Source organism: Sphaeramia orbicularis, chromosome 16, assembly GCF_902148855.1.
Source record: "Sphaeramia orbicularis chromosome 16, fSphaOr1.1, whole genome shotgun sequence".
Lineage (NCBI taxonomy): Eukaryota > Metazoa > Chordata > Actinopteri > Kurtiformes > Apogonidae > Sphaeramia > Sphaeramia orbicularis.
The window spans coordinates 37,763,439-37,774,655 of NC_043972.1; positions in this window are offsets into that span (position 1 = coordinate 37,763,439).

An 11,217-nucleotide genomic window follows, 5' to 3' on the forward strand; every position below is an offset into this window, starting at 1 on the left:
ACAGGACATGGGAACTAAAAATTCAAACCAGATGTTTTGAAGCACGTTTGGAAGCACTTTGGGTCTTTTTTAAAAATAAATACTTACTGAGATAAAAGAGAAACTATTTTTTAGATAAAACACATTTTTATATTATTTTACATTATATTTAATACAAAAATCTGTATGTAACAACATAAAAAAGGACACGAAAATTACGCGCTATTATTTTTTAAAATATCTCTATTCTCTCACAGGTACATTTTGCGAATCGAACTAATTGTGCAAGGCAGAGTGTTTCACAAAAATCATTGCTGTTGCAAAGTCGTTTGTGATTTATATGCACTTAACTGGGCAGGTTCTGCATGTAATGCAAGTGGACACGATAGGTTACACACAAAACCTGGAATGAGACTGCCAATTCATGAAAAACCTGCCTGTCTGGATTAGCAAAACCACTAGGATCATCAAATTTAACACAGTGTCTTTTTTTATAGTGGTATATAAGACCATTTCAAGCCATGTTTTCCAGATCAAATGCACTGACACCTAGGTAGCTCTTCATGTCCCAATTTTAGTCCTATTATTGGCCCCAATATTTTATAAAAATTCATTAATTTTGGGATGGCTCAGAGTAAGAGTATAATTTTTTGCATTTATCTGAGGTCATCATTAGGTACATCCTGGGGTGAAATATACCTAGATTTCTCTTTTATTATTGGGTCTAAAAAAGCTGGCAAAGTGCCAGGTACCAAAATACACCCTGTTTCATAGAAGCACCTGTTAATATATCGATTATTATTAATCCTTGGTCATAGCCTTAAATATTCCCGTGTCATCATTTGTGTTTCTACAAGTAGCTGAATTAAGAATAAAACACCCAATGGCAATATGATGATGTTTTTAAGCATCCCTCCATGTAGTCCACTTGTTTTTAAACTCATATACAACATGCACTGTTGTGGAAGTTTTACCTCTGATTATTGTGTCAGCTTTTCTACATTTGTGCGTTCAATAAGATTACACATTATGAGTAACAGTAGACACAATTAGGTCATATTCCTGGCTCTGTAACTTCAATACAAAGCCAGGAAACCAAAAATTGTTGCAGTTTTTGATTAAAAAACTGATCACATTAAGGAGAAATCTGGGTATGCTTCCATTTGTTACTGCATATTAGAAGTCATCCTAAATAAAGGGATTGTGTCATTTTATGCAGGGTTGTAACATGGACAAAAATGTTATCAGTATAAAACATATTTAATCATCACACTGAATTTCAGATATCCATTTCTTATAAGTTTTAAGGCAGATCTGTCAGTTAGAGTGAAAGTTGAAGTAAGAATTGGAGATAAGTTAGGTGCCATCCCATATCAATTAAAAATAATTCTGCTGATAGCTGATAGGAGTTGCATTTTTTAAAAAAATATTGCATGTACATTTCGACATGTCACATTGGTAATAGCAAGGAAATAGCAATTTCAAGAAATGTACTCAGGTTCACACAAAGGTTTTTACCCTTTCTTTTACCCCCTTTTTTGAAAAAGAATTAATGCAGATAATAATGGCATGTAAATAGTAGTTGTGACATAACAAACTATTTTATACATTGCTAAGCCATGGCTGTTGACTAATGAAGAGACCAAATTATTCCTCAGATGTATTAATGAAAATAACATTGCACCCATTTTAGATGAAAAACAGTGATTCAGTGGTCTACTTCTGCTCTGTTTATTACAGTTACATGTAACATAGTTTATGCTACCACCTTCTGATAAAACTACACAGCTTAGTTCATTTTCTCCAAACCTGTTCATGGAAACAAACATAATTCACATTTATTTAGTTTTCCTTTTTGTGACTTTTCGCAAGTTTGTTTTAAATTCACTTTTTAAAAATATTAACTTAAAAGCCAATAGAACATTAACATTGTAGTGTTTGCTAACACACACATTGAATATTATTCATTTTATCATGATTGATTTAATTTTTATTTCTCTAGTGTTACCTCTACAAGAAAATCTGACATTTACCATTTTCTATACTGCACTCTTCTTCACTGAAGCTGACTTTCTGTAGCAGCTTGTCAAGTACCATCATTGGCATGACCATTATAGCACTATATTGCTGGATGAGAGTCCTCTAGGTGTTAGGATAGACTCTCAGAAGTCTCTGTTGTACTTTACTGTGCTCAGCATGAAGACGCTGCTCTCATTGCATCCCACTGTGCACCCAGAAAACTCCACACATGCATTCACTAATGCTTTGATTAACTCGAGAACCTGAAAAATCACTGTAAGAGTTGGCACAACACACCTGTTCATATCTTTAAATCCTTAAATCTTTGGCGCTCAGACCGTGGGAGGAGGTGTTTTTGTAAGACCTGGGGCCAGGGGCCTCATGAGTGTGTTGTTAGGAAGGCCAAAACCAGATTTGAGTATACAAAGCCAAAAGCCCTTGTAATAGGTGTTAATTCTCAAGAGTGTGGAAAGATATTGGTAAACCTTTCAAGTCTGTAGACAAACATTCTTCTGCAATCTGGGAAAAGCCGTACGCCTGTGCAGAATGTGGAAAGGCCTTGGTGCCCATGAAAATATTAATATAAACACAAGACTCCAGCCATGGGTGTGAAGTACGTAGGGAGAGAAAAATATGATCAGTATATTTTGCTTATTTGTGTGCTCATGCACTACTACATTTTGTGCATCGCTGACTTGCAAAGAAGAGGCTGGAGATGTCTTGCAGCAGTTTCAGTTTTTAGTACAGTTTCTTTTCCATAATTTTATGACAGACAAACACATATGAAGAAAGAATAGAGATCAAACAAGGTTTAGTTCACTACCTTTGTAAAATTCCATTCGACTTTTATCATTCTGAGCATTTTCAATACATACTTTATGAATTCTATGTATCTGTGTGCATTTGGAAAATTTGAACTGCAGGCAAGAAAAATTGTAAGAGGAGGAAGTCAGGTGTAGTTAAATGACACATACCAAAACAAGATAATAGCACACACAAAATTCTTACAAAAAAAGAAAAAAAGCCAGAGATTCTTCTTCATATGAGCAAAGAAACTCCAGGGGGCTTATGAAATATTTGACAGCAAAACACATTTAAAGGGAATGAAAAAAAACAACTGCATGACAAAAATGTATGAGGAAACACTATTCTTAAAAATAAAATGCATAAAAACAATAATAGCAGGAAGATGAATGGCCTTTTCAGTTGCGTCAGATTGCCTTTGAAATGCATTTCTGTGTTTTATTAAGGCTTTCTTTTTCCACTGTGTTTCTCCTGCTGTGGGGTTGGGATCAGAATAGATATCTGCCTCTTGTAGGGAAGTCATCAGAGGAAAAACCTTTCTCACACATTCATTTACACCCAGGATATGCATCACTACGACAAGGGCCACAACCGAACCTGTCTCGGTCAATTCAGTGGGAATTGGTCTATTATTTTTATGTCCGCAATTACGAGGGACAGAACAGTAACTACGACTCTGGCACAGATAACAAAGATATATTTAGGAGTAAATAATATTGACTGTACCTTTGTTTAAAGCTGGAATCAATACTTCTTAAAGCGTGTCCATTTTTCATTTAGCCGCGTCATGTCTGTGCGGAGGAGGGGCAGAGAGATGAATGGGTGGATCCTCTAATTCCCCCTGTTGCAGTTATCATAATTGTTGAACAACCACGGTTTTTAAAGATCGGGCTCGAGGAGAGGCAGGCCACACAAAGAAAGTTAATAGATTTTGAAAATTGAGATAGATTGCACAGCAGCCGTTTTTGGAATGTTCCATCGGCGTGGCAGGCAGATGGACAAATATGATCCGGGGATGAGGAGATGGTGGTAGTAGTGGTGGGGTGGTGGGGAACGCTGTAGAGCATACACAAGCACAGGGCAGCACAGGATGAAGGTGTTAGTGTTTACCCTTTCGTATGTCAGCTTCAGGTAGCTGATAGGTGGATACATCAGGGTTTGAGGCCCACATGAGGGTGAGAGCAGATGAGCTGAGCAGGCTGGTGAATCCTGTCTGTGCGAGGCCACCGCTCAAACAGCAGCAGTTCCCCTCTTAAGGCACCAGGGGGAAATGGATAGCTGTGAAAAGGAAGCTTCAGGGAATAGGCGGCTCAGGAAGGCTGAGAAGTTCGGGCCATATTTTTTAAAACTCAAATCACCTTGTGGTCAGAGCATAGATCACAGAAAATACTTTTTACATCCTAATGTGAAGCAGCATCACATCTCCTCCTCCTCCTCCTCCTCCTCCTCCTCCTCCTCCTCCTCCTCCTGCATCACAAACAGCTCATAGTGCTCCCCATGTAAGACCTCTGACCCTGTCATTTGTCTGCTGAAGATGGCTTTTAGAACCTCTAAAGGATATTTTACAGCAGTGATTTATCCACAGGGCCCTATATTTGTTTCCATCCGTTCTGATATTGTCATTGTTTTCACATTTGATGCATTCAGGCTTTCCTCTCCTCCTCAAAAATCTTTCTCATATCCAATTTTCGCCTTTCCTGTGTCCAATTTTCCCTAATATTCAGATGATTATGGCATGATGCTTTCCTTCCCTCCTTTCAGTATTCTACTCTTTTACCTCCGCGCCTCCTATTTTCCCCTGATTCTCTTTTCTACTCCTCCTGGATTCTGACATTCGGCTTCATGATATGAATGTTTCCAATGACATTATGTTTCATCAGTGCAGATATATATACCCTAGGATGGCTTAGAGTCCGTTGCAAATCATCAGCAAATCGAAACATAAAACCTTACATTTATTTAGTCTTCCCTGTCCCAAAGCCAAATGGCAAAAACATTTTCAATCTTCCCCCCTTGACAGACAGTTGGTAGTGTTTTAGGTTGCAGTCTGAGAATTGAATTACTCCATATTGAATCTTATCAAGGTCCAGTTGTGGGGGATTTTCTTTTTGTGATGTAATTTGAGCTATCCAATTTTCCTTGTATTTACTGTCTATATTTTTGTCAATTTGGCAGTGGAACGCATGGTGTGCGTTGGCGCTGGGTGTCACCGGTGTCGTCACGCTACGGTGGTTTTGGTGTTGGCTGGCCTCGGAGGTCAGTGTGTGGGAAGAGAAGGTGGCTCTGCAGGGCTTTGCGGCGGCTCTCGGTCTGTCCCTTTGGGCTCCGGCAGGCCCACATCCACTTCTCTCATTCATGAAGGGGTCAAAACACGGGTCAAAACACACTGTTTGACTCCTCTGCAACACACTGGTGCGTGTGGGCGTAGATGAAACCGGGTATTTTGTGGGCCTTTGGTGAAGCTGCAGCTGGTAGCGCCTTCACTTCTCTCCCTCTCAAGTCCAAATGTGCCTAAAAGCATGGCTCACACAAAGGCAGAAAAGAGAAAATGCCATTAAATTGTGTTTTGCTGAGTGCTGAGAGTGGGCTGCAGAGTTACACATAAAGGGATGGAAAGACGCTGTTTATTCCCTATTAGTATCACCATGTTGACAGGTTAGTCAAGAGGTAAGGAAGATTTCTCACTCCTTAAACTACCTCTCACTTTAACAGTAAAAAACTCAGTTGGTCAAGACCGATGTGTTTCCCCCACCAAGTCAGTCGGTATTGTGGTGACTGCTGAAGTAGATCTTTTGACCACGGCCTCCCTCCTCCTTTCATCCCACTGTAACCTCTTGCACTCTCTGTCTCTTTAGTGGAGGGATAGAGATGTGGCGGGCGAGAGAGACTGACAGTGTGCCCTCCCCTGCTCAGTAAATATGAACTGCACCCAGCAGACAGACTCATTCATCACAGGGGAAAGAGGGGAAAAGGGGGTGGAAAGGCAGCACGGAGGGAGAGGACTAAGAGAAATGTCCCAAAGACAGAGGGAGAGGGAGGGAGGACGAGGTGGGAGGAATAGGAAGCAGATGGAAGGAGGATGAAAGAAAGGAAAGTGTTCTGGGTGAAATGAGTGGGAGAGAGAGATAACAGGCTGAAAAGGGGGAGAGAGGCCGGGATGATTGAAGGATAAATAAAGGATCTCGGATGTGCATGGGGAGGAGAAACCTCAAGCTGATGGAATACAGGAGGACATTTTATATCTCATCACCAAGAGATCTCACGTTGTGATTGCTGCCCTTAAGCATCATGTCATGAGAGCAACATTAGTTTTCACTGCCCTACAGTCAGGAAGCTCATGACTCTCACAGACTTGTTGCTTCTCACATTTTGACCTTGAATATGCAGTCTAGGATGTGGGCTTAGATCAGGAGAGGGCCACAGAGAACTCACATTATTGCAAAATACAGGGCATTAGCACTCAGGCAAAGTCCTCTGGCAAAAAGTAATCTTACATTTGTTGTTTGTATGACCCTCTTTTATGTTGTGGAAGTAGTGGAAGACATAAACACATGTAGAATATGCAATGAGTGAGTGTATTTAGTTACAATTATCGTGCAAATAGTTGGTAATTAGGAAACAGGTAATTCTCAAAATAATTTTTAAGGGATTGTTTTTCCAAGTCCTCATCACTAATGTCCCATAAGCCCCTGATTTAAAACAAAGCTCCAAAGTTTAGTAATAATGCAGTGTAGACTACCTGTGGACTCAAGCTATGAAAGCATTGAACAGTTGATTCACATACTGTTCTTTATGTTACTTTTTTATCCTGTTATAAAACAGGAAATAAAAACTCCCTGTTCTGGTGCCATTTTTAGAGGATTTGTTTCAAGACGATAAACTGCACTGGACAAATTAAGAGAAAAAAAAGTCCTTCTGTGGAACTATGAATTTATAGAGGTTTATTTTCATCATTGTTTAGTGTTTTTCACTCTAACTAGATGCTGTGGAAAATAGCAGTTCAGGGGGAAAAAAAAGGTGTCTTCATTATTGCCAGACAAAACATCACACTGCTTTTGTGATTACCTTTACTTACAGCTCTGCAGCAAATGTAAAAATACATTCAGTCACTGCACTTCAGGTAGAAATACTGTGCAAATGTCACACTGTTAATGTAACATTCTAACACAATGCTGTAGTCACACAAAGTTTATAAAATACATTAAGTAACACAATGGAATATGCTCTAAATTGAAAGCAAAATAGGAAATTACTTGTCATTTGCAGTTTGGTGTTTGTTTCTATTGATGTTTAAGGAGCACATTTAACTCAGATGTTAAAAAATTGTTACCATAGTGTACCATTGCTCTATTATCTTATTTCATCTCTGTGTTTCTGAACAAAAAATATATTTCATGTCTGCATTTGTAGTAACTGAAAGACAACTTTTTTGTATTTTCTCGATAGACAGAAGGTGTTTGGGGTTGATGGCATGTGCAAAAATCCAGGACTTTAGCACAAACTTTAGGAGTTCGCATCCTGATTTAGTAAGTTTTTAGGTTTACACAATTAAAGCGTCTTGATTAGGGTTAAGAATAGATGCTGGCAGTGACTAAATCTGACTAGCAATGATTTACTATAGAACAAGTGGTGCCATACACAACAAACCCCGCCCCTTGCATGTATTGTAGCTCATTTTGGCATCAATCCAGCTGATGCCATCATGTCTATGCATGTGCTGATGTCAGCATATCAATTGCCTCTATATATATATATATGCCAAGTCTGAAGTAATTTGAAACAAAGTTGATGTTTTTATGGACATTCGAAATTTCGCCCATTATAAGAAAATGGGAGAAGAAAAAGATTTTAAAAATTCATAAAATGTTTGAACTTTGACCTACTTTTTCCAAAATTTAACCACATCTATTCTGGGTCACTGTCATCTCTAAACCCAATTTGGTATGAATTCAGTTGATAGTTTTGCTGCTACAAACATTTGAAATTCCGCCCATTTTAAGTAAATGGGAAAATAAAAGATTTTAAAAATTCATAAAAAATTGGAACTTTGACCTACTGTTCCCAAAATGTTATCAGATCTATTGTGGGTCACTGGCAATCTATAAATCCAATTTGGTATGAATTCAACCAATAGTTTTACTGCTAGACTGTTAACAAACAAACTGAACCAAAAACAATACCCCTTGCCTCCTCTTCAGGGGTCGGATTAATTAATGTCTGCTAGACAGTCATACTTCCTAAGTATTGCTCATACATTAATATAGAAACTAGGTTGTTTAAAGCATTGATACAAGAGACATAAGAGGCATGCATAGTGCCACCATCAGGACAGAGTCCGAGAGGTCTCTTAGAGGGTTTTAAATTTAGCAGATTAATTTTTACCAGTTAATCATCAATTGTATCCATTTGATGATTAGTTATACATTTGTAATTAATGTTATGGTGACTCCCATGTTTGTTTTGGTATATTGTATATGTTTGTAACGGAACTTTAGATTTACTTTCCATTCCATCTAAAACATTGATAGTCTCACAGTTGTCGTATCTTCTTCAGCCATGAAGGTTGTTTCTATAGTGCTCAGTGCATAGTTGTCCCCTTCCAAAATGGTGACAACTTGGAAACAACTTCGTATCATCCATGTATGTAGATCTAAATCTTCCATTTCCAAATCTGGGTGATTCAAGTGGTTGTAACTGAAGCTACAGCACAGGGCAATGAGCACTTTTGATTATTGATATACAGTAGTTACAGGATATTGATTACTACCTCATCCCTACAAGCAAACAAATCATTTTTTCTTTGTTGATATCCAGTGGCACATGACCAAAGAAATGGACCCTGAAGCTACAAATTAGATTGTTTGAGACATTACCTACTTTGTGCTGTTCCCATACTCTCATATTTGCTTCAGTGGACATAAAAATAATCTTTTGGCTTTCTTTGCACCACTTTATATTTTGTTATATAAGGAATTCCAGACTATCTAAAAAAAGTTCCAGTCCTTTGCCCTTTCCAGTCTGTGTCCTCAATTTCCAACAACTTCCCCCTCTTCACTCCCACCAAAAACCACCTCCTCTCCACCTTTTTCCACTTCGCCGAAAGACAGGAGAGCGGGAAGATGATGTGTGACAGATGCCATATTTCGACTTTCTGTCAGGGAGATTAATATTGACACAGTGTGTTTCTTACCAGGGGCTTGTTGACTGTGTGTGTTGGGCTTTGATTTCATTATCCTCTGCTCAGCCACTTTTTTCTTAAGAATCAGACAATAACAGATGTGGCGACTGAAATAGAGACACTGATATTGGAGGGGCTGAGTGAACAAGTCATATTGCTGGGTGGGTTGGCCATCAGTCCTGTTTGCCGTGGAAGTGTAAACCCCCCAAGGATGCCCAGAGCACAGAGACCCTTCAATTTTATCAACCTCATGCGCTTGACAGCAGCACAGGCCGTGAGCTGCTATACATAGTGTCATAGTTGTCGCTACTTTTGTTTGTGTGGAAATATTATTTAGAGCTTACCTATAATACATTTAACAATCAACATAATATGAGCTACTGAACTTTACTTGAATTTTGATATTTTTGATACATCTGAGAAAATACTTTGCAGATTGAGATTTGAAAGCATGTGAGAAAACTGCAAACACTGTTGAAAAGTAACGGAATATATGATTTTAGAATGCATACTTACAAATGAATACAGAGTAACTGTTTAGTTGGAGTTACATAGATATTTATCAGAGTATGGTTGCATTGTTATAATCAGTATCTGATTGGTATGACTAATTTCGCATAAGCCTCTGACTTAAAGGGGTCATATTTTCCTAAACCCACTTTTATTAGTCTTTGGTTCATTTATTTGTGTACTTGGACCCTAATAGTTCAAAAAGTTTGAATTTGAACCCTCCAGATGCTGCAAAGGTATCTTTATATTCATTTTGGCAAAAATCAAGTGGATTTATTCAACCTGTTTTAATTCCTGCTTAATTTATTACGTCTATAACTAGTTACGTCACGACATTTGCACATATTTGGTCAAGACTTCCGAACAAACATTTCTCCGAGTACGGCATAATTGTTTGTCAGCAGCAGCAGTGGTAGTCCATACTGAAAATATGTCCAAACTTCGAGCCAGTTACCTAAAGTGTTCAGTTGTTGGTTGAACGGGACAGAGCAGCACAGCCAACAACCTAGAGGGGGCGGGGCCTGAAGCGGCTCATGTATATTTAAAGGGCCGGTGCTCAAAACGACCTTTCTGGTGTCATTACTCAGAAACAGGGTTGAAGATGGACCTGTGGAGTTGAATTATTGAAGAATTCAGACCCAAGCATAGCATTTACAGTTTATGTAGACCACAGGGAAATGTTTTAAAATGCAAAATTACATTTTAAAAAAGCTAAATATCACTCCTTTAAAATATAGCACAAAAGAATATCTGCATCATGAGTTATACAGACAGTTTAGCCCATATGTCCACATATGACACAGGATGGAGTTACAATCACAGATTAACATCTATATTCCACTGAACAGAACATGTACATTATTGTTATTTGTATGTTTTCACTCATTTTAGGTCAATTTAGAAACGCTCTTTTTTTATACTGTAGTAGGGTAAATTTCAAGGGAAAAAAATACAGTTCAGAAACTAAAGGAAAACAAAATGTTCTACTCTGGAACAGTAAATTCACAGAGTTTTATTTTCAACCTTGTTGACTGGTATTTACTGTAACTTGATTCTGTGTAAAATGAAACGTCAAGGAAAAACTGAAGTGTTCATCCCTTTTGCAGCTAGGATGTTCCACTGTATTTAGAGTAAGCCAGTAGTGAATGGCCAGTGGTAAACCTATCAATACATGTAAATAATTAGTGTAAAATATAGTTTGGCATCTTTTCATGGTCATCAGATATGACCCATTTGGATGCTCAGAGGCTCTGTAGTGAACATGGAAACACCATCATGTTCTTCAACACTGATTCACCACTAAAACCCATGGAGTTGGATAAATGGCCGTGGATGGACACACTTGGATTATGTTCAGTTGATGTTATTTTACTGAAAAAAGTCCCTTTTTCCCAAGTTTTCTCTGCTTTTGGTATAATAATCTTCAAATGTAATCTCAGCATGATGATTAAAGTACATGATCAGTAAAATAAATACAGGAAAATACCTGAGTTTCACTGAAGAAAATGCAAAATGGAGAGTATAATATTATGATAAATGGTGATAAATCACTTAAGAAAGGTTAAATACAGAGAAGTATTAATTTGGGAACAAACACAAAAGTAGCACTGGGTCTGTATGGGTTAAAAGGTTTTAGTCACTTGGAGAAAATTAGTGGAATATGTTAGTGTTTAAAAACAAAATTGGAAAAAAAAACACTGCAGCTAAAAATGCTGTGTATGTTTGGA